The sequence below is a fragment of the Diadema setosum genome, chromosome 16 (assembly GCF_964275005.1).
Source record: "Diadema setosum chromosome 16, eeDiaSeto1, whole genome shotgun sequence".
NCBI classification, from domain to species: Eukaryota; Metazoa; Echinodermata; class Echinoidea; order Diadematoida; family Diadematidae; genus Diadema; species Diadema setosum.
Window position 1 is genome coordinate 5,251,178 of NC_092700.1, and position 24,796 is coordinate 5,275,973.

The following is a 24,796-nucleotide window of genomic DNA, read 5'->3' on the forward strand; positions in this document are numbered from 1 at the left end:
TTCTTTTGACCATAACTTCAAAAATATACCTTTATATGTAGTGATCAATATATCATTTAAAAGGTATTATTTTGTACTTTATGACAGATATCGTATTCTAAAATCTTCAAAAATGGACTTATCGGTTTTTGCAAACAAACTCTTCATATATATATATATATATATATGTGTGTGTGTGTGTGTGTATGTATGTATATATATATATATATATATATATATGTATATTATATGTATATATATATATATACATATATATATATATATATATATATATATATATATATATAGTGGCGTACGGTGGGTCAAAACATTGGGGGTGGGCACCTTGTGGAAAAGTAATTTTGACGGTGTGTATGCATGTGCGTGTGTGCGTGAGCAATAATGGGAATACAATACATTACGGAATGTGATACATTCAACAACGCAGTCATTGAGCAACATTGTAAGTTTTCCTTACATGGATTATGGAATGACGGTGTGAAACGACAAATTACATACTGTCAGCAACATCAGGAGAATTGCATAATAATAAAATACGAGCGAGCGGAGCGAGAGAGCTTGAAAATTTTAACATTTTACAGTCCCCAAACTGCCGTTTGTAGTTATATTTTTCGCTTAGGAAACTAAGGGGGGGGGGGCGCATCGGGCGCAACTGCTGGCAATTACTGGCGGCAACATTAGGAGAATGGCATAACCATTCAATGCGAGCGAGCGAAGCGAGCGAGCTTGAAAATTTTGACATTCTACAGTCCCGAAACTGGCGTTTGTAGCTATATCTTTCGCTTTGGAAATTAATGGGGGCGCATCGGGCGCAACTGCTGGTAATTATTGGCATGCAGCAACATTAGGAGAATGGCATAACCATTCAATGCGAGCAAGCGAAGCGAGCGAGCTTGAAAATTTTGACATTCTACAGTCCCGAAACTGGCGTTTGTACCTATATCTTTCGCTTTGGAAATTAATGGGGGCGCATCGGGCGCAACTGCTGGCACTTACTGGCAGCAACATTAGGAGAATGGCATAATGATTCAATGCGAGCGAGCGAAGCGAGCGAGCTTGAAAATTTTGACATTCTACACTCCCGAAACTGGCGTTTGTAGGCTATATCTTTCGCTTTGGAAATTAACGGGGGCGCATCGGGCGCAACTGCTGGCAATTACTGGCTGCAACATTACGAGAATGGCATAATGATTCAATGCGAGCAAGCGAAGCGAGCTTGAAAATTTTGATATTCTACAGTCCAAAAACTGCCTTTGTAGCTATGTTTTTTGCTTTGGAAATTAAGGGGGAGGCGCACCGGGCTCAACTGCTGGCAATTACTTGCTGCAACATTAGGAGAATGGCATAACGAATAAATTTGACAATTGATTTTGACATTTTACAGTCCCCAAACTGCCTTTGTATAGCTGTATATATATTTTTTTCTTTTTCTGTTTTTGCTTTGGAAATTAAGGGGGCGGCCCAGGCGCAACTGCTGGCAATTGCTGGCAGCAACATTAGGAGAATGGCATAGCGATTGAATGCGAGCGGGCGGAGCGAGCGAGCTTGGAAATTTTGACATTTTACAGTTCAAAAAATGCCGTTTGTACGTATGTTTTTTCGCGTTTATTCATTTATATACATATAATATGTTGTGCAATATGTTGTGCAATTATATTACAGTGAATCAATGCAAAGACATGATTCATAATTTTTTCAGAGGACACGTTTTCTTTGTTACATTTAAATATAAGGAGTCTGAATAAACATTTTGATGATTTAAAGTTTCTATTAGAATCTGATGCAAGCCAGTCGCTATCCGTTATCGGATTAAGTGAGACATGGTTAGCTTCCAATACAGAAAATTATTTCGCAATTGAGGGTTATAATTTGTTTGTTAACAATAGGCTTGATAAGAATGGAGGGGGCGTTGCATTGTACATATCTCGTTCTTTTGATACTATTGTTCATGAAGATATTTCTAGAATGGACAATGTTGTTGAATCTTTGTTTATAGAAATTCTTATCCCAGGATGTAGAAATCTTATGGTAGGCATTATATACAGACCTCCTAATTCAAACGCCAATGATTTTTTAACTTATTTTTCAGATCTTGATAATTCACACGTTTTCCGAAATAAGGATTGCTTTTTACTCGGTGATTTCAATATTGATTTGCTGAAGTCTGAGCATGATAATATCTCTAGTGATTTTCTTCACACACTTCTGTCCTCGTCCTTTCTTCCTCTTATTTCTAAACCCACACGTGTTACAGATCGCTCTGCCACCCTCATTGACAACTTGTTTTGTCATATTCTACCCCTCCCTCACTCTTTTATAATCCTTTCAGATATGACTGATCATTTTCCAATAATGACTTGTTTTACTCTTAAAACACCAGCTAATATTAAACCTATTTCACCTCCTTTGTTTAGACGTAGAATTTCACCTGAAAAGTTAGCTAGTTTTGATGTGGCTCTCGAGAACGCTGACTGGTCAGGAGTATTTGGCAGCGATGATGTTAATATATCCTTTTGTAATTTTATGGAAACTTTTAATCATCATTTAGATGATGTAATCCCAAAACAAAGAAATAGAACAGAGTATAAAAAGACACCTAGATTACCTTGGATTTCCAGATCAATTCTTCGTTCAATTAATAGAAAAAATCGTTTGTATTACAAGTATAAATTGGAAAAAACTGAGCGATCGAAGAATAGATATACATCATATAAAAATACTTTGACAATGATTTTACGTTCTGAAAAGAAAAGATATTACTTTAAGCAATTATCGAAATATAAGTTTGATATGAAAAATACTTGGAAAGTCCTAAAACAGGCCATGAATGTTCCGAGTAAACACTCTGACATTGATAAAATTAAATTGAATGATGAATTGATTAATGATCCTCTTCATATTGCAAATATTTTTAATTCTTATTTTTCAAAAATAGGCGAAAATTATGCTCAAAACATTCCTGCAACAGATTCTCATTTTACTGAATTTTTAGGTCAGCGTAATTCTGATTCCATATTTTTTATACCTACTAACAGATTTGAAATTATTGATATAATTTCTTCTTTTGAAAATAAACGAAGTTCCGGTTATGATGAGATAGATAATTTCATACTTAAGGGTGTTATTTCCTCGATTGCTGATCCACTTGCTCATATATTTAATCTGTCAATTTTTAATGGTGTGTTCCCTGATAAAATGAAATTAGCTAAAGTAATCCCAATATTTAAGGCAGGCGATAAGTTCGAAGTCAGCAATTATCGCCCAATTTCATTATTATCGTCGTTGTCTAAGGTTTTAGAAAAACTTATTTACAAGAGAATGGTAAATTTTTTGAAGGTACACGACGTTTTTACGAATTTTCAGTTTGGTTTTCGTGAGAAACATAGTACTACGCATGCTCTTTTGCATTTTGTTGATAGAGTTGTTCACGCAATCGATAACCATTCTCATTTAGTTAGTATTTTCTTGGACTTCTCCAAGGCCTTCGACACTATCAATCATGATATTTTACTTTATAAGTTATCGCATTATGGAATACGTGGGAAGGCCTTGGAGTGGTTCAAGAGTTATTTACTTGATAGAAAACAATTCGTTACAATTAACAACAATGATTCCGTTGTCAGAGAAGTTAAATGTGGTGTCCCACAGGGAAGTCTCTTAGGGCCGTTATTGTTCATTATTTATATCAATGATTTTTGTCGCGTATCCGACGACCTCTCTTTTATTCATTTTGCAGATGACACTAATGTATTTTTTGCCCATAATGATATTGATTTTCTCGTTCATAAAGTTAACATTGAATTGAAAAAAAGTGACAAATTGGGTCAGGGCCAATAGGCTATCACTCAATGCTCAAAAAACAAAATATATGCTTTTTAGTAATACTGTTGATAGTTTAAGTACAAATATAGTATTAGATGACTCTCATCTACAAAGAGTCTCACATATCAAATTTTTGGGTGTCATTGTGGATGAAAAACTTTCCTGGAAATCACATGTTGATAATGTCTGCAATATAATTTCACGTAATATAGGCATTGTAAATAGATTGAAATTTCATATTCCACAAAAATCATTACTTATGCTATATTCGTCGTTAGTATTGCCTCATCTTAATTATGGAATATTAGTTTGGGGCAACACGCATCAGAATTTATTAGAGAGAGTGTTCCTCTTACAAAAGAAAGCTCTCCGTGTTATCTGTTATTCCCCTGTACGTTCTCATACAAATATGTTGTTCGCCTCCAACAAGCTCTTAAAAATTGCAGATTTGTTTTTGTTTAATTTAGGGCAATTTATGTACAAGTATTGTAATAACTTGCTTCCGTCTATTTTTGACTCTATGTTCCTAAAAAATCAATCATTTCATGAATATCCTACTAGGCGTTCCAATGAATTTCACTTACCTTTTTTAAGAACGATTTTTGCTAAAAACACACTTATTTATGTAGGCCCAAATTATTGGAATTCTTTGAATCAAGACATAAAAAACGCTCCATCCATATATTCTTTCAAGAGGAGACTGAAGTCTTTTTTATTGCAATCGTACGACTCTACAATACCGAATTAACCATTTGGCCTTTTTTCTCAGCTACACTTACCTGCTCACTTTGTCCCCTCTTCAAAGAATTAATGGTATCTTTTTCCTGGATGCTCGCAATGTTGTCACCTATGCCATTTTGCCCATAGCGTATTAAAGTTGGCTTTCCGTATGCTACTCCTGTTCATACGTCCCTCTATTTTCTATTTTCTATTTTCTTGTCTTTTTTCAGGCGTCAAAATATTACTTTTCCCCTACAACTATCCTCTTATTCTCTTGGCATGCTTCTGCCGAAGATCGCTGTTTCTGTTGTTTCTGTTGTTCTGTTTCTGTTTCTGTTGTGCATTCTTGTCTGCTATTTTGTCTTCAGTTTGTCAGTCTTGTCCATCCCGTTTGTCTTGTACAACCCTTTTTTTTTTTCAGTAGTTGTCTCGTTGTCTAGTCCTGTTTCATGTTTGTTCGCGTCTATGAAAGTGTATATCTGGTAATCTAATTTTCAGTGGGCTTCCAGACTTCTTCCACTTTATTATCTTTTGTATCCAGGCTTCTCCCACTTTGTTATCTTTTGTATCTACGATGATTCGATTCCATCAATGTTCTTTTCCAGAGGGGCCCACACACTACAAGCTCTGTCTTTTTAGTGGGTCCCTCCATTTTTCGCACGGTATACATGTACTTCACTTTGATCACTTCTGTTGCTTTTTTACTATACAATGTATGATTACTATAGGTCCTCAATTATTGTACAGTCTATTCATTTCACTATGTTCTATTTACCTTGTTCCCTGTTATCAAAAGAAGTGAAACATATGTTATGTCGAAAAATGAAATAAACTTTGAACATATCTATCTTATTTTATCTATTTTCATTTATTTGTTTATTTGTTTATTTCTTTATTTATTTTATTTATTTATTTATTTGTTTCATTTTTTTTTTTTTGGGGGGGGGGGGGCAAAAATGCGTTTTGCCCCCCCCCCCCCACTTCCGGCGCCTATGCCACAGAGCATTGGTTCATAGTAAAAGGCCTCAGGAATGTGAGCGGTAAATTACTTCAGAAATGAAGCTTACGTGTCTTCAGTGATGGCAGTGACCTCAAATACCGTATGTCACCCCCCCCCCCCCCAAAAAAAAAAAAATACAACGGGACCCTTCGCTATGATATCTTTAAAAATGTCGAATCAATCTGAATACAAATTCAGGGTATGAAACTGTAACTCATAGCCTACATCTTACAGGACACCCCATTCGATTTGCTTCAGTGGTCAAAGAGAAATTAGGAATTTTGTAGAGGATGTCAGGAATCTCTTCCCTCCAAGTTCTATTGTATTCACACACAAGATCATCGAAGTGCTAAACTTGCAAGAATCAAACTCATGACATTTAAAACAATCCACATTTCTCTGTAACTGCTTAACCAAATCGAATGGGGTTTACTTCAACATAGAGCTAAAATTTCATATTTTGAGACCCTGGAGTAGCATTTAGACAATTTAATCATATTGGGTGTTATCAATGCGAAAATCTGTTGGTAATTTTTATATACTGTATAATATTTATGTTTGGGTTAGTTATGCAGCCAAGCTTGCATGAAATTATGAGCAACATTATCAAATTTGAACTGGACAAAATTTGTACGCTTAAACATGGAAAGTGGGGAGAGGACTGAGTACCATATTTTGGTTTGATGCTTAATAGTATGTGAACAGGCATATGGCAAAGTCCCTTGAACTGGATGAAAGGGTGAAAGATGCTAGCCAGAAAACAACAGGCCCACTTCATCAGGTGTACGTCACAAGTCAAACAACTCAAGAGTAGTACAGCCCATGAGTTACGCAGCTCACGAGTCGTACATCCTGTGACCTAAACACTAGATGAACAAGGTCCATGAGCTCGACATCAAATATAATAGGCCCACAAGCTGTGCGGTCAGCGAGCTCGACACTAGAGGAAAACTTGGCACACGGTAGGAGATTAATATATGTATTTCAGAGAGCTTAATCTATTCAGTGTATAGGTCTTGTGGACCCCCCCCCCCCCCCCATGTGTCGGGCTCTTATGGGCCTGGTTTGCCCGAACTTAGTGTCAAGCTCATGGGCAATGCTACCTAGTTTCGAGCTCGTTGGCTGTGTGGTTCCGATGAATGACTCATGGTCCTGGAGCATACAGTGACGTTATGGACCATCTGGAAAACGACATACTGTGAGGCCTAACATGCATTCCACATGAAGTAATCATGTGTCTTGCTATTGTCATCCAGTTAAGTTTAGGTCATTAAGTCAGGCAACTTGGGGCATTTTTTTTAAATGACATCTTCAGGTATCTCACTTCCAAATAGGAGTGGAACTACTATATTGCTCTTATTGTCTTCTTTATACTCGATACTCCTTAACAATTGGGCCTGGCCAAGAGTTGTGCCCCCATGCCCAAATATTGCTTGTTTCCAATATGGCCGCCATCCGGTTTGCATCCAATGTGTGAATCAGGGTAATATGGCAGCGGGTAGTATCATCCAGTTAAAACTCTCTGCCAGCAACTGATGATTCAGTGTAACCTCCTGCTGAAATTGGTCTAGATGTATACCCTCGATCTCTTTCAAGACAGGGCAGCATCTGCGTCTTCAGTGAAGCACGCGATTGAGCTTACATTGCACGGATCGGCCGGCACACAGATCTCCACCACGACTAAAATGGACATCCTGAGGTCAGACCAGCGTTCTTCCAGGTGCACAGCCACTGTATACGATCAATACGATCATCGGAGTCTTCCATTGGCAATATCTGAACAGTTTGGGTGAAGGCAAAGTTGTCTCTATGATGGGTGCATTGCGCATAGAGTACAGGATGCACGAGATGATAAGAAAGCTTCTTTTTGACTCGCGGAATACTAGTAGGCTACAATCCTTTCTCAGGCAAAGGTTCTGAATTATCGGATCGTGCTCAGTCTGCACACAGTGAGCTGAACACCATATCAAGTATACGCGCGCAATGATTGTGTGTAATGATATGGGAAAATGCATGGAGAAATCAAAATACATATGTGCATGTTTATGTTGTGGGAAAAATTGATTATATGATAATGATTTTTGAGTAAGTAATAGAATGTGGGTGTATTGTAGTAGTGAAGGTCAAAAGGTTAACATAAAATTACAACTTCAATCACACAAACAAAAGGCGTGCTCAATCAATCTCCCTTTTTTAACTTCATGATCCACCTGGAGAGCAGTTCACACAGAATGATCGAAATGAGTCAAATATTCCCTTTTCAGATGTTTATTATAAAAGATAAATATTATTGTCAGCTATTGCACAAATGAAAGGTGACATGATAGTTGGTAAAGTGACAATCTGACATGTTGACGTAGAGTATAGATCTGACAACAACCCCCACAACAGTGATACTGTAATTAGAAGAGCAGATGTGTGTTAACATGCTAAGCAGGAGTGGCACTGTTTATATAGCGGAAGGCCGCCGCTAGTATAGACTAGGTCTACATGACAAACTCACGTGTGTATAAGTACAGTGTAGGCTATGTGATTAAAGTTCCAAATATGAGTTCCTGGCGAAGTCTTTGTCTGAACGCGATTTTGTCGTGCGCACTGAAGTTGTGGCTATCGCGATATGACGTGACTGGAAAGGAAACTCGTGAAGTAGAAGGTGATGTAGAGTAGAGATGAAAAGGGGGTCTCGACAGGCGGTGATGAAGTCGATAATGATGACGATGACCGCTGGAGACGCTTAAAGATGCAACACTCCGTCGTACGGGGCTGAAGAGCCAAACGGAGGTTGAGATGAAATGCAGCTCTCTACCAGCGCGGTGAGTCGGGCGTCGGCAGGAGGCTGAAGAAAACAGTTCGACAGGACAGTGAGTCGCCTGGAACGATGTAGATGTTGATCTAGATGCTCAGCCGGACAGCGGGTCGTCCATGGCGGGAGCGATGTCTGGTGTGCGGTCACTCGACGACAATGTCAATAAAACGAGGCGTGTCGGAGGACAAATATAATTAAATGAGAGTTCTGTGTCGGAGGCAAGAGAGGACAGCGGCCGGGCAGAAACTTTGAACAGCCAGCGGGCCCATAAAACACAGTTCTATCAAACGTAGAAGGTGAAGGGTGACTCTTACCATACCGCAGGTGGTGATCCGGAGGTCGTTCCTCAACGGCGGTTGAAGCGGGAGTCTCGATGATGCGATCGTACCGGGTCGCATGACATCTCGCACGTGCAATAGGTGACGCGCGAATAGAGGTCGCGATTGGTCAAAAGTAGCGTTAATGATAATAATTACGCACTTAATACGCACTAAAAATCTACCGTGATTGGATAACACTATATCATGAATAATAAAATATACGTAACGTGTGCTACGTTATTGCGACACGGCATGACAGTGAACCGGGTCTGAACTAGATTGGGAAGGTCAACCAACTGTACATGGAAATTTCCACTAGCTGTATAAGGCTGGGGAAAATTTTATATTCAATAATCATTATGAAACAGTGACAAATTAAACTGGCCAAAACACAGGGTAGCTACACATAAAGTAATGAGCGGCTAATCGAGCCACTACAATGTATTTAACGTGGAATCAGTTCCCGTCTGTTGTCTTCATCAATCTTGCAGTGTTGTTGTTTATTATTTTCCCTCTCCATCACGAGTATAATATTGAACGTGTTGATTATTTCACGTGAAGATGTTGTGATGTCGGAAAATGCAAGGCTGTATTGCGGGTGGCCTATTGCAGGTGGCCTTCAATTTGTTTTTCACATTATATTGACATGTTTAACAGACTGTAACTCACCAAGATGCCTCTTGAAATGTTTTGAAAAACTTCTGCTTGATTTCACACGAGCGGATGATATCTTTCTGCTATCATCGTGTGTGAAACAAAGTATTGTTTCTCTTCAAAAGATAGCGTGCCAATTAATCTGCAATTACTGTTGGTGCTCTATACAAGACATTCCAACCCACCTCCAGCCTAGACATCCGTAGGCGTTGTGGTGTAGAGCGGGATCTGAACATCTCTCATGAAGCGAGACTTCTCTTTTCTTTTTTTCTTTTTTTTCTTTTCCCCACGACTAACAATGTGAAACAAAGTATTGTTTCTCTTCAAAAGATAGCGTGCCAATTAATCTGTGCTAAGGTTGGTGCTCTAAACAAGACATTCCAACCCACCTCTAGCTTAGATATCCGTAGGCGTTGTGGTGTAGACATGGTAGAGCGAGACTTTTCTTTTATTTTCTTTTCCCCACTAACAACTAAATTTAGCAGGAAAAATAGAATCATTCGCACATACTGTTTACATTGCCCATCCATGCTTTGAATGTTCACGTACATTTTCCCTGGAATTTTGACAAAAACTTTTCAACACAATGCAATATGTTCAAAAGAAACCATTTGGTTCATACATAATTTGATTAGAGGGGCCTATCACCGTCCACGTACTCGAACAGTTTTCGCTAAAGATGTTAGTAGGCCTATGTTTACAAGACTGCAAACAGTAGAATGATTTGCCCCTTAACAAATCAGACTACATCTCTTGAAATGTCTTCAAACGTAAATTAAATTCATTCCTCTTGAACGATTTCTCTCTTACCTATACATATATATATATATATATATATATATATATATATATGTATATATATGTATATGAAGACAACGTCATTAGTATGTAAGTTCCCAAAAGCTCCTTACCACTTTCTCCAAGCCGAAGACCATATTGTTGTACAGATACATAGATATTGGATTTGTCATCACATTTACAGAGCCCCTTGCCACTCTAACTGATTTCTCGGCTCAAACATGTTTTTTTTTTTTTAAGTAATTTGCTAACAAACTTCCTTTCCCTAAAGCATTTCATTAGCTCAATCTTATAGTGGGGTGTGGTGTTCACTAGAAATGAATTCCTCATTGGTGGGGCTAAGACTCACCCTCTCCCCCTCCCCTTAGCCCCGCCGTAGGTACGGAACCAAGCAAAAATTTGCAAGTGTAAAAAGCCCTTAGAGGGATGAATTCTGGCAGGAGGGCGACCTTCCAGCTCAGAAAATCATTTATGTTTGGGGATCAGAGGGTAAAAACACGCCATCATGTCATTCCCCGTAATTTGGTTCGGGACTTTGGGGATGGAGAGCCATTAGAACTGACCACTAGCGGGGAAAGTAGCCAATGTCTAACTTATAAATTTCTGTGACCATAGACTTTTCTTGGGAGAGGGGGTTTCGATAAAAAATAGCTGGAAAGAAGATAAACGATTTCATAAACTCCAAGAAGGTGAAAATACTGAGCATATTGACGTCACAGGGTGACTAGGAAAACGAATGCAGTGTTCTGTTTTCTTTTACTCTCTATTCTATTCTATTCTATTCTAATCTCTTCTATTCTATTCTATTCTATTCTATTCTATTCTATTCTTTATTTTATGTGCTAGTAGCCATCTGGGCTACAATTGTAAAACTGATATGTTTGTTTTGTACATCCTCTAAAGATCACCAGAGGTCAAAGGTAGAGCCCTGTACGTTTGTGCTCTTTGGAATATGAAGACAATTTCATTGTAAAACAGATATGCCTGTTTTGTACATCTTAACCATGTTTATCATTAACTAATGACACCACAGATCAATATTATGATATTTTGAGGTCATAAAAACCTCTAAAGGTCACCAGAGGTCAGAGGTAGAAACCTGTCTTTGCTCTTTGGAATATGAAGACAATTTCATTGTAAAACAGATATGCGGCTTGTTTTGCACATCTTAACCATGTTTATCATTAACTAATAACATCACAGATCAATATCATGGTATTTTGAGGTCATTGACCTCTAAAGGTCATCAGAGGTCAAAGGTAGACACCTGTCAATGCCCTGTGGAAACGGAAGATTTCTAGTACAAACGCATATTTAGTGCAGCGTAACCAAGATCTAGGCCTATCATTCACAAATGCCTCCAAACATCAATATTCCGATATTTAAAGTTCATTGACCTCTGGAGGTCATCAGAGGTCAAATCAGACTTACCTCCCGATCTTAAGATGAATCTTATGGTATGTACTAACACTGGTGAAAGTTTCATGCTTTAGTCAAATTTTGCACAATTCTCATGATTTTGAGGGCTTAACCGCTCTCCTATTTATGAAGCATCTCAGCTTAAATTTGCCCTATGGCGCGGGGTTTTTGAACATTGCTTACAAGTGGCATGATGTACAACCGTAAAACTTGATGAGCTATCAAAATTGCCTGGCATGCCACCACTGAAAACTTGAATGTGAAGTTAAGATGTCTATTGAAATTTGCCTTTATGGCTGACCAGCTGAGAACAAAAGACATAACCCCAAAGAACATGTTCTTTATGTACTCTTCACGACCATTCTCATTCATAAGGACAGTTCTTGTTCGTTTTTGCAACTTTTCAGTACAGAACTTATCAGACACTTTTAAATACAATTCTTTACTTGATAGCACAATCATAATGAGTAGGATATCATTTTAAAGGGAATTTAATACTCTTTCCAGTGATATCAAGCATGTATTGTATAGTGCTTACAAACTGGAGAAATTTACGACTGAAGTCAGATTTCCAAACTTTTTTTGAAGGGTTTATATAATAGAAACATGTAAACAATGATCAATTCAAATTAAAAAGGTAGGTTTTGAGGTTCTTTTTGAAAGCTTCAATAGAAGGTGCTTGTCGATCGTATACACTATTATAGAAGCATTGGAAGGTTGTTCCAAAGCTTTAGGCCCGTGTATGAGAAAGCATGACCCCCCCCCCCCCCCCCCGTGTTATGCTTGATTCGAGGTACCTGTAATTTTTGTGAGTTCTAATATGAGCGGAAGTTTCGTGGTGGTTGGTGAAAATGACGAGTATTTTGAAGATAGGAACGGGCAAATTTGCACAATGTATGGTAGACAAGAAGAAAAATCTTGAAGTTAATTCGTTTTTCTAATGGGAGCCAATGTAGGGACCGCAGTATTGAGATAATGAGTTCTTTTTTTTTCTCCGTGAAGGTAAGTAATCTAGCGGCACAATTCTGTGAAGAAGTTGCAACAAGATTTGCTGAAATCACACGGGACGAAATAAGAGCACCCATGCATCAAGTCCCGCTTCGGAATGTATTGCAAACAGCCTCAATACCTTCAGGTCTGAACTGATGATTTATCTTTCCACAACTTTGTGGATGATGTTGTGTGACACATCGTGGGAGCTGGGCGCCTTTGAATGCTTCTACAGATAAATGGCGCTATACAAATGCTGTTTCATCATCATCATCATCATTATCATCATCATCGTCAATCTTTTGCTGCTGATCTAGTTTTAAATATTTCCGAATTGAGCCTTTGTAACGCAAATGATATCTTACAGATTAGGATACATAATATGAAATATGGCCTCTGAATGACAGATTTGCATCAAATATAACACAAAGATTGCGAACTTTGATCATAACAGTGAAGTCATGATTGTTTCATTCAGTCGGATGCAGCTTAGTTAAATAATGTTTGGCTACAATAGCAATTGCTAATTTCATCTGGCAAATGTCTTCCCGACCACTATTATCGTCATGTCAAGGGCCTTACTGAAGAGAAGTACTAAAAAGGTAATAGTACTATGTCGGCGACCAATCGGGGACTATAGTTGTCACTTTTATTTTCAAGACCTGTTACAAAAGTCGACGAACGCTATAACAGCTGTAATACAGGTGAATTTCATTACTTCAGTGAAACTTTTATACAACCCCTGAAAACTGTCGATGAGTGATTTCATATAGGTTGTAAATGAAAGGTTGTACTGGTCTTCGCTAAGTGTGATGGGGGCATCCAAGTACGCAGAGCACTTATAGTTTCCAAATGAGTATTATATAACAAGGGATATTTTGTTATGCGTATTGATGATGATGTATGTAATGCGTCTTAGTTTCATTTGATTTTTTTAATTTGATTGTACCAGATTCGTGTCAGAAACTACTAAAATTAAAAAGTTCATTTCATTCTGATTTGTTTTGTTAACAATAGGGACATAGAGTGAGACATTTTTTATGAACTGACCTGGTGGTGGCGGATCGGATCTTCGTCGTCGACGTCGCGACCAGGCATCTAAAACAAAATAGGAATGACGGTAGATTGAGCATTCATTTTTACGGGTAACATCATTGGTATCACGCAAGGAACTATTCATTATGAGCGATTTCACTATAATGTCACGCGTTCAAGAAAAAAACAACAAAACAACAACAAACAAAACAAAGAAAAACACCAAACCAATAGCTCAAAACTATAACAAACAAACAAAAACAAAAACAAAAACAAAAACCCAATACATAATATCTCATAAGTTTTAGCGTAGCCAAGGGTAAAAACACTTTATACATTATATCGGTTATAATGCTTCATCATCATCATCAGCAGATGCTGTTGTGGCCCATTAGGAAAAACTAAGGTCTCTGAAGTTGAAGTTCCTGGTTCAAGACATCAGTCTTCAGCAAGGTCCTTTGTTTTCGTTGCATATGGATCATGGTAGTGTTCTGTGATTACTGCTGTGGCCACGGTAATATCCAAGACACTTAATAAATAACGATCTATGAAAAACAACAAAACTATGCACAACGTTTCAGGGTACTGTGTTGTGTCCAAGTTTGTTCAAGATTTATGAATCCAACAACTTATAAAAAAGTCCTGTGGGTTCAATTGACGTTGGCAATTTTCCTTGGTATATGAAAATATAATGACCCATATATTCAACTCACCAGAGCCTGAAATCAGCAGGAAGCAAACAATGACAATCGAAAGACACAAGTCTGGTTTCATGATTCTCGACTAGTAGCACAGTTCTGTAATAAATCCCGAATGAATTGAAAACTCTGTCTTCCACGAGCTGGGATCAATATCTGAGCCTTGCGCGCTCTGAGATGTTTCACCATTCTAAGTTATCAAGTCGCTCAAGGTGAGAAGAAGTAGGATTTAATGGTTAACTTGTCAATGTTTGCTACGATAATGAAGAGCCACTTGTGTTCCGATATTTGATTGAGCTGGAGTGCTTTTCTGCACCTCACCTGGCCACTTCCGGGATTTGGGCTGAGATATCTCACATAAAGTCAATAATTGATAATACCTATTATTTGATTTAATCACAGTCTGTGTAACACGTTGGCTGAACTTTGGAATATTTGTTACCCCGTTCTTGGCCTATCCAAAGGTCCTATCCATATTTCGATGATTTTGTTGATACCCTTTATTCCTTGTGTTTGTATCGGTTTTGCATAAAGTGTGTACAAAATGCGATAACATGATGCACTTCTAGCATCAGAGACAAACAAAACACTCCCGAAAAGCTCTTGATTTCTTGGTCCAGGGTCAAGCAGCACTATTCACCAGAACACCTTATGAAAACCATGCATTATAATGCACTGTTGACTTTATGGTTACAGTTCGTTATTCCGAAGGTTCTTTAGTCCGAAGGTTCGTTACTCCGAGAGGTTCGTTATTCCGAAGATTCGTTATTCCGAAGGTTCGTTAATCCGAAAATGTGATAAGGTTTGTTATTCCGAGGGTTCATTAATCCCAAAATGAAATAAGGTTCGATATTCCGAAGGTTCGTTAACCCGAAAATGAAACAAAGCTCGTTATTCCGAAGGTTCGTTACGGACCATATTTCATTTCGGATCAACGAACCTTCGGAATAACGAACCCTATTTCATTTTCGGATAAACGAGCCTTCGGAATAGCGAACCCTATTTCATTTCCGGATTAACGAACCTTCGGAAAAACGCCACATAATACTTAATGTTCGGATTATAACGAACCCTTTTTCATTTTCGGATTAACGAACCTCTCGGTATAGGGAATTTGTGTGTTTCGGATTAACGAACCTTCGGAATAACGAACCTTCGGAATAACGAACAGCGCCCGACTTGATCTGATCAGAAGCTCTTGAAGGCCATGGTGACGTGAAAACAAAAATCACAGGCGTGACAGGAATACTGCGAAAGGCAACCAGTCACAGAACCTTGGGATGTTTTTGGTTCTCTTTTTCTGTCCCTTTTTTTTTCAGAACGTTTTTAATTGAAATGAGCAAAGCTTTAGCTTCCCATTGCTTCCAACTCATTTCCAAATACTTATAAAACGAACTCTGTCATCATTCAAAATACAGCTTTAAAAACTACATTGGATAGAAATAGACTTTTTTTCAGGTTTAATCGATCGTACAGGAAAATTGGTATACAGTGTATGTCACTTTTATTAAAAATAATAGGTGTAAAATCTAATATAATATACTCTATATAAGAAATAATCTTGGAATTCAAGGATAGAACTTTGATGGGATACTCAAATAGACAACTTTTCTTTTTATAAAAAAAAAAAGTGATACTAGTATAAATGTCTTATTTTTTTTCTTATATCCTCTTTTTTTCGCCTAACGTAGAAAGGGATATATATAATAACCCTGTTATTGTATAGTAAATTCTATAGTAAATGTCTTATTTTTTCCTGTCCTCTTTTTTTTTTCGCCTAACGTGGAAAGGGATATAATAACCCTGTCATTCTATATAGATTGTCACTAAAATGACGTTCCATCTATAAACGAGGCATGACTAAGTCATGAATAGTCAGTGGAAATTATTATGTAACTTACCATCAAAAGTGCTTTGATTTTTTTTTTCTCTCTCTCTCATTGTTATAGTTAGGCCTACTATGAATTGGAATCATTTGATTTGTTTTTTATTTATTCAGCCAATATACCTCCATTTCGTACCCTGATGTCAGATAGTTTCATAAACTTCGTCTATACGTATTTGATTATAATCTATCAGAAATAATGTCTTGCCCGATTTTCCCTCTTTGCAGAACAGACGGTACTGGTAGTGCATTACATACCAAAATTCAATATATTATACAACCTCTTACTTTAAATGGACTTGATTCTATGAGAATATGGAAACGATAATGATGAATGCTCTTGTTGAAAATGATATCATTTCCATCTTGGTTATCATAATAACCACATCATCATTACATGCACCGGTCCTGTGAACGATGTCTGAGGCATGATGATGAGACAATAATAATAATAATAATAATAATAATAATAATAATAATAATAATAATAATAATAATAATAATGATAATAATAATAATAATAATAATAATAATAGTAATGACACATGGTTATGGGTGAAGAAAGGAGAACTGAAGAAGGAGACAGAAGGACTGATCATCGCTGCCCAAGAGCAAGCACTGTCAACAAATGCTCTGAAAGCCAAGATACAGAAGAGAGATGTGGATGCCACATGCAGGATATGCCGAGAAAGAGACGAGACAGTGCAACATATCGTATGTGGCTGTAGTAAATTGGCGCAAAAGGAGTACAAAAGACGACATGACAAACTGGCACAAGTCCTTCACTGGGATCTTTGCAGAAAACATGAAATACCATGTGAGAGCAAATGGTATATGCACGAACCACAGAAAGTTTCTGAAAATGATCAAGTTAAAATCCTGTGGGATTTCGATGTTCAAACTGACAATGTCATCCAGCACAGGCGTCCGGATATCATCGTCGTAGAAAGGGCTCGACAGATGTGCACAATCGTCGATGTCGCGGTACCGGGAGACAGCAGAGTAGCCGAGAAGGAGAAGGAAAAGATAGAGAAGTACCAAGACCTTGCCAGAGAGCTTCGCCGCCTGTGGAATATGAGAACGAAGGTGATCCCTATTGTCGTTGGAGCACTCGGAACAACGCCAAAGCAGCTGCGACGGCACTTGGACGATGTTGGTGTGCCAGATCGAGTGCAAACGCTCCAAAAAGCAGCATTGCTGGGGACGGCACGAATCCTGAGAAAAGTACTGGAAGTCTAAGGTTCCAGGATGGAACTTGACGTGATATTAATCTCCAAGAGATATCTTGTGAAGATAGAGATAACAATAATAATAATAATAAATTGTTCTTTTTTTTTCCTCTTGTTCTTTTTGTTTTTGTTTTTGTTGTTGCTATGTCCGCCCTTTGTGTTGAGCTCATTATCATGCATGACTCACGGTTTTAGATACAGATGAAATGCAGAAATAGATCGAAAAATATGATATTAATAAGATCGAAATGAAGTCAATTAAACCAACGCAACGAATGACTGAAGCAAATGATTTTCTTGGCTATATTTGCACTTACATTACTACAGCCGACTTCTATAATGCCATTCGATCAGAGGGATAATCAGTTTCAATCCACAAAACAACGATAGGCAAAAAAAAAAAAATAAAGACAGAAAGAGAATTGTATAGTAAAATGTTCGGCCTATCTTTCTGATGGATAATGCTATCATTCCCGTGTCATGGAATGTATAGACACACAATAGGCTATCGTTTTGTTTCTTTGTATGTATCTGCATGTTTGTCCACTGCAATAGGGCTTTTGTTGATAGTGTGGTTCTGTTGACTCAAAGACTCGGTCCGGTTTTCGGCTAAATAATCTAAATCAATGACTGAACCCGGACATGCACGCATAATGATTATTATTATCTGTATCTGTCTTCTCCGAAGAAGATCTATACAGTTTATGGAAAACAACAAAAGCAACAAAATAATTATAGTAATAGTTTGTTATTCCAAAGGTTTGTTTATCTGAGCATGAAGTAGGGTGTCTTTTTCAGAAAGTTGTAAATCTGAAAATTAAAACAAAATCCGAAAACAAATCGTAATTCCATAAGTTCGTTAGCACGGGCCTTTTTTTTTTTTGTTTTCATTTTCAGATTAACTAAACCTTTTTAGAATAACTAACTTTATCTTAATTTTGCAAACGTTATCACTCCCTGTTTTGTGTGTGAGTGTGTGTGTGTGTTTCTGTGCGTGTGTGTGTGTGTTTCTGTGCGTGTGTGTGTGTGTGTGTGTGTGATCGGGGGGGGGGGGAGGGATATAAAGGGGTGCCTGCTTTAACCCCATAAAGCCCAAGCTACACCCTTCCCATGCCCACAATATAATGTTGTTATTCTTCCATGCATCATCGCCATAATTTGGCACATAGGAAGAGCAACTCTATCTATAAAATGGCCGCACATTCTAATTTTCTCAAGGTCATCCATGAAGGGCGCAATTTACAAAAATATAAAGAAAAACATAGGAAACATGCTAAAAACATGATTTTTCTGTTTAACTTCTTTATCCCAAGTAAATATGTCTTATCATAGTTCAATCATTTTCATAATTATTTGCCACATTAAATGATAAGCATGACAAAACTCATTATTTGTTATTGTTGAAATTTCTCAAGGTCACATGGGGGGGGGGGAGGCAATTGATGATATACAGAATACAATGAGACTTGTGATGCATTTTCTTTTTCGATATAAGTACATCTATAGTTATCATATTTCATATTTCCATAATATTTTAAGTTTGAGTTTGCACTACATAATATGATAAACAAATAATATTTCAGGTATAAGTTCGGTAAAAGAATCAAAATGACACAAAATAAAAGGGCAATCTTTGGAAACTACTATTATTCAAGTACTGTCTATTGTACATAATGTATGTTACAATGTATACGTGTGCTTTGTAAATGTATAATGTATCGATGTAACCGGATTTGCATGCAAAACAAAACAAATTTCCGGAAACGGACAATAAATTTGAATTGAATTGAATTGAATTGAACTGAATTGAATATATTATTGTTTGATGCTTTTGTCACATAAAAACAAAGGATATAATTAAAAAAAAAACAACAACATTTCAGGGCCATAATTACTACACATTTTGCTTCTTCAGCAAATTTCAGCCAGTTGTTATTAAGAAACATCAATTTCATATAATTATACACTATTTCATTGTTCATTGAAATTGGAACAGAAAAACGACTCAAAATCTGACTGACATGGTTATACCAGTTTACGGTTGCCATGGCAACCAGGAGCATCAAATATAGCTGAATTATATATCAAAATGATGGCAATAAGATTTTAGGAAAAGTCTCCAAATTTGGTTAAAATTGGATCAAGGGCGAAGGAGTGGCAAAATGATGTGGTGGGGGCACAATGTCACAATGTCCCCCCTCCCTTTGCGCTTTAGGAGAACCAAGGAGCTAACCTAGTCCAGATTCTGGACGTTTTCTTATCATTACGCATCCACGCGCGCTCCACAGCTTATCGCGCTATCCCCTGTAACCGCTCGATATCGATGAGGGCGCCAACAAACCTGTCCGAAAAAAACGTCCAGAATGGTTTGACAGTGCGTAGGGTCAAAAGTTCATATTAGGTATGCTTACGTAATGCCCTATCTCTCGCAAGCCATTGCGTATGCATGAAAACTAAGGGATCGATCACAGAAAAGTTATGTGGGATCGATCGATCTGCAGCCAGCTGTGTGCATTGCACCGTGAATACAGTGCGATCTGCAACAATTACTAATTATGTGCACAGAGATGCCTGCATATTTGCACAACACACATTATCACAATCAAAGAGCGAACTCTTTGATCACAATGCAATGCGATACATGTACTCAGTTCTTCAGTGATCCGTACCATGCATTGTTGCACAGCTGATTCGTGCAACGTTTTTGACTGGCTGAAAGTTATGGTTGCAGTCATGTCCGACCTACTTTCACGTGGTGTTCTGGACTTTGTTGTGCCCAGATTCGATGATGACTTGAATATTATTCTTGAGATTGAAAGTGGCGAGCTACAAATCGCCAGCTCGCCGATGTATGATTTGTGATGTGCCACTTCTAACGTCCAAACACTACATAAAACTGCAAAGAACTCTGTGAAGGACGTGAGATGTGGACCTCAAGAAAAGTTGGAAGATTTGTTTTGCGATGTTATTGTTGGTAAAGGGGATCAATTTTTTTTTTTTTTTTTTTTTTTTGGGGGGGGGGGGATTGTGCCAATCATGTTCATTAAAGGAAATAATTTTGTCATCAATTATTCTTCCTTAATAATATTGTATGATGAAATATTCAGAAATTAAAGAAATTCTTTAATTGACATAGGCACTTGTGGCCCACTAAATAACAATGTAATTTTGTAATGTAAGCTCAGGACTGTGAGATGTAGGTTCTATGAACCGCTACTTAGCTATGGTATACAAGATATCAAGCATATTCTGATCAGGGGTGGTGGAGGTGAAGGGGATAGGGTACAACCACATTACACAATTTGTAGTGCAAAGTTTTGAAGTACATGTGAGGAACCAGAAGGTGCCTTTTTTAGAGAGCAGTCTAAATTTAAAGAATTGCGCTAAGTTTGTACAACTTTTATAATTTTATCACCACTTCATGTAGGGCCTACTGGGCAGTTAGACCGACACTATTCACTTTGATAATTTCTGTAACAGAGACAATCAGACCAATATCCCTGTTGTAAGAATACCCCGTCACTCAGTTTTTTGTTTGTTAGTCTTCATGATTATAGTAAAGCTAAACTTAGTAAACCAAGATGAAGACGCTTAAGAGCATTTTTGCTAGAGATATTGGTCCATTTGTCTCTGGCATTACAAGTGAACAGATTTGGTTGAACTGCCCTTCTGCATATGCATATAAAGGTTACATATGTATATATATATATATATATATATATATATATATATATATATATATATACATATAACAATATATATCTTCCTTTTTTTTTGGCAAACCATACCTGTATTTGCTCAAAATAGTAGCTCCATGTATATATACATTATTAAATAAGTAGGCCTATTCATATCAAAAGACAATCTGACAAAGCAACTTGTTTTTTTCTAATTCACAAACATTTAAGGGGGATATCAGTGTGAAATTATGCTTGGGAAATGTGTGGGCCATGCACACAACACACACAAACACATACACGCATGTGCACACACACACACACACACACACACACACACTCACTCACATGTTAGCAATTTGATTAAACCCCCTATTACAAATCACATCCAAATTAAAACATTGTATATGTACTTTGTACATACAGCTGTACAGTGTAGTAGACTTTACTTTTTTCAACATTTATGGCACCTGATTATTGGTAAATAAGTTTAGATTTTTTTTTTTCAGTGTTGAGGTGTGGTCAGGAAATACATCAATTTATCACTATTGTACTTTGAAATGTCCAATGTACAGTGTACATGTACATTACACATATGTGCAATATATGTACTGTTAAATATACTGTGTAGTCTTCATCATTTCATGTACAGTAAGAGCAGACCGCAAAGTGAAAACAAATGGACTACGAGTAGTGTAATTTGAGCATATGTATAACTTGCACATTTTTTAAATCACATTACTTCTTAAGCCTTCATTATAAAAATTTGGCCATGATGGTAAAACTGTTAATGTTGTACAACTACCAAGGAAGTTTCAAAGCTAGCATCCCACTCCCAACTGTCAATAATGAGTTCAAAAAGTTGTCACTCTGGGAAGGACATTCAAAATAATTCCTCAGGTGTATTTTTATAGTTTAAAAGTGTCTTTAAAGTTGGATATTCTGTGCCACCAAGTACTCATAAGGAACTGAAATTAAATGTTCTATAGTTGATAAAATATTAGGCATATTTCAGTTGTTTCTCCATGCTCTTGAAATTCCTTCATCATACACTTTCATTTGTACATGTACATGTACCAGTACTGTAATATACAATACATTTACTGTATATTCATGATAGTTCATGATCATTGTTCAACAACAGTGCATTATTTCAAACAAAATACATTGTAAACTGTTTGACTCTGAATTTTGATGTCAGAGAAATAATTTGATATGTCACATTTCAGTCTGATAACCATGTGTAGTAGACTCTCATTACACATCAAAAACACAGAATTAACACAAAAACTGGTTACAAGTTATGACAAAGAAATCTTTGTTTTTTCATTTGTTGCGCTTTACAACAATTCTTGGTTTAAAAAAAAAATGCTTCGAAGTTCAAAAAAGAAAATAAATTCATTGCTACACAGTTCAAACTATAGGTACAAATGTTCATGTGCATTAACAGAACTAGTTTTAGTTTTATCAAAATGGGCCAAAGAACATACTGTACTTCTCATGAATGATTTTGTATGTAAAGAAAGTATTATATGTAAACAAGTTCTTGGTAGTTGTACAACTCAAAAACACACTCTACACATTTGTACACTTGTATGTACATGTATGCATAGATGAACATGCGATGTACAATTACATGTGCAGACAAACAGCATTTTCAGTTCGATTTTCAAACACCCACCCAAACACCCAAAACACACAGCCCATCCCCACTAGGCATGGTCTGTACGTACATGTACATGTAATCCACTACATCACAAAAACACAACCTTGAACTAAAATATTTCAACTTTTCCATAATTTTATCACTTGTAATTATGATATGTACCCATCAACATGTCCATGAAATGAAAATATTCACGCCTAAAAACAAAGTACAGTATGAAAAGTAGGTGTGTACAAATGTACATTGCATTTGCTTCTATGAATAAGAGCAAGGTACAGTAATTGCAGTGATAAAAAGAAAATTATTGTACATGGAGCATGGAACAGCAAAAATTCAGGTACACCAGAAACCAATGTACCAACCACTCACCATTACAAACCTTAAGGAGGAAAAACACCCACAGTGGATTCTTGTTTTAAAACAATCATATGAATTCTCTAAAACACAATTTTCAAATCCCAAAGGTACAAGCTAAGCTACATGTGCACGTGTATACGTGACATTTTTCATTAAAAAAAAAAAAAAAAAATCTCAGCTACGATGTACAGCTGTACAGCTGCACATGATTCTTCATGTTACCAGTATATCTGATAAGGCCTGAAAATTGAGTGCTTTTAAAAAGTGGATATAATCGTCTAGATCACTTGGGCATCCACACAAAACCGTACTGTGTACGTTGCTTACGTCAACACCCAGGCCAGATGCAATGGTACCTATCAGAACTCTGATTTCACCATCTGTTGCTAACATGCTGTCAACAATTTCCTTTTGGATATCAGTTTCCATGTTCTGGTGGTACATATAAACTTATTAACATACCTGTGGCAACCTTCTGGAAGCAGTGCCATAAAGGTCGCGTACACATTACTGCACATTTTTCTTATCATCCTTTCACAACATGCACCATGGATCTTCAAGTCATCTGCCAGCCACTTGAACATTGTATCTAAATCTCTTGCAGCAGACTTGACAACATGTTTTATATTTTGCTTGTCCGGCAACTGATTTACCCACACATAATTGCGAAGACCAAAGTTTTCGATGATACTGCTACGCACATCTCTGGTTGCAGTGGCTGTCAGGGCAACAGCGGGACTGATGACTTGAGTTCCGATTGTAATTCACCAAATTTTCCATACACTGCTCGAAATGCTTTGGTGTCTCCAGATGCAGTCCCCCTATTTGAAAAATAAGAAAAAAAAAACCAGTAAGATTAAAATAAAAAACATTTTCTACATTGCACATGTGATTTTAATAATGCCTGCAGTCTCTTCAATGCATATCGCATAGCCATAAGACTGCATAATTTTAATCTATAGATGAACAAGTATTGTAAGGGAACATAATGTGTAAACGATTGTAACAGATACGCCGAGAGAGGGCGGAAAGAAGAACGAAAGATGGCGACTGTCCTCAGAGGACCTACAATTGTATGTTGACGATTCGGTACCGTAGACCGAATTAAAGTGTTCAAAAGGCAAACCCTGTCTGGTTCTATTGTCATTACCTGTTGTGCAAAGTTGTCCCCTTTCAGTATGAGTACATTTGCATACTGAAGCATGTTCCTATTTGAGTTTTTTCTCAATGTACATGCACATGAAGAATTAGTCTGTGGGCCTCAGCGTGTGTCTCGATTGCTCCTCTGTCTGTGTAGAGGAGCAAAGCCGACGAGACACAGGCTGTGTCTCACAGATTACAGCTAAGGCAGTAGGCCTATGTGTAATTGCATTTGTATGCGAGAAAGTTACACTGTACTGTACAAAACAATTAAACCAGTGCAGTTACAGTGTTACGGTGTTAACAATTTATTACAATTACACAGGATTTGACTCAGCTCAGTACACCTAGGAACACTCACAAGAGTAGTACTGTAGTAGAAGCCTGACATGTGTTTACCCTACCCGGCCCAGAGGCCAGACATTTAACTACATTTAGTTTTACAATCATTTTTTTTGTTGTTCAACTCTGAACTAGGGGCCTACAGTTACAGTTTGTAATTCAAGACAAGAGACACGTAATGAAAGTTGCCTTGAGGAATCATTTGTAGAAACTGGATAGATCTAACGTTAAATGATTA

General features: G+C 37.3%; 1 pseudogene; it reads right to left on the bottom strand.

Moving 5' to 3' along the window:
• Positions 1-8,442: 8,442 nt before the first annotated feature.
• Positions 8,443-24,640, bottom strand: LOC140240221 (uncharacterized; annotated as a pseudogene).
• Between the last annotated feature and the right edge of the window lie 156 nt (positions 24,641-24,796).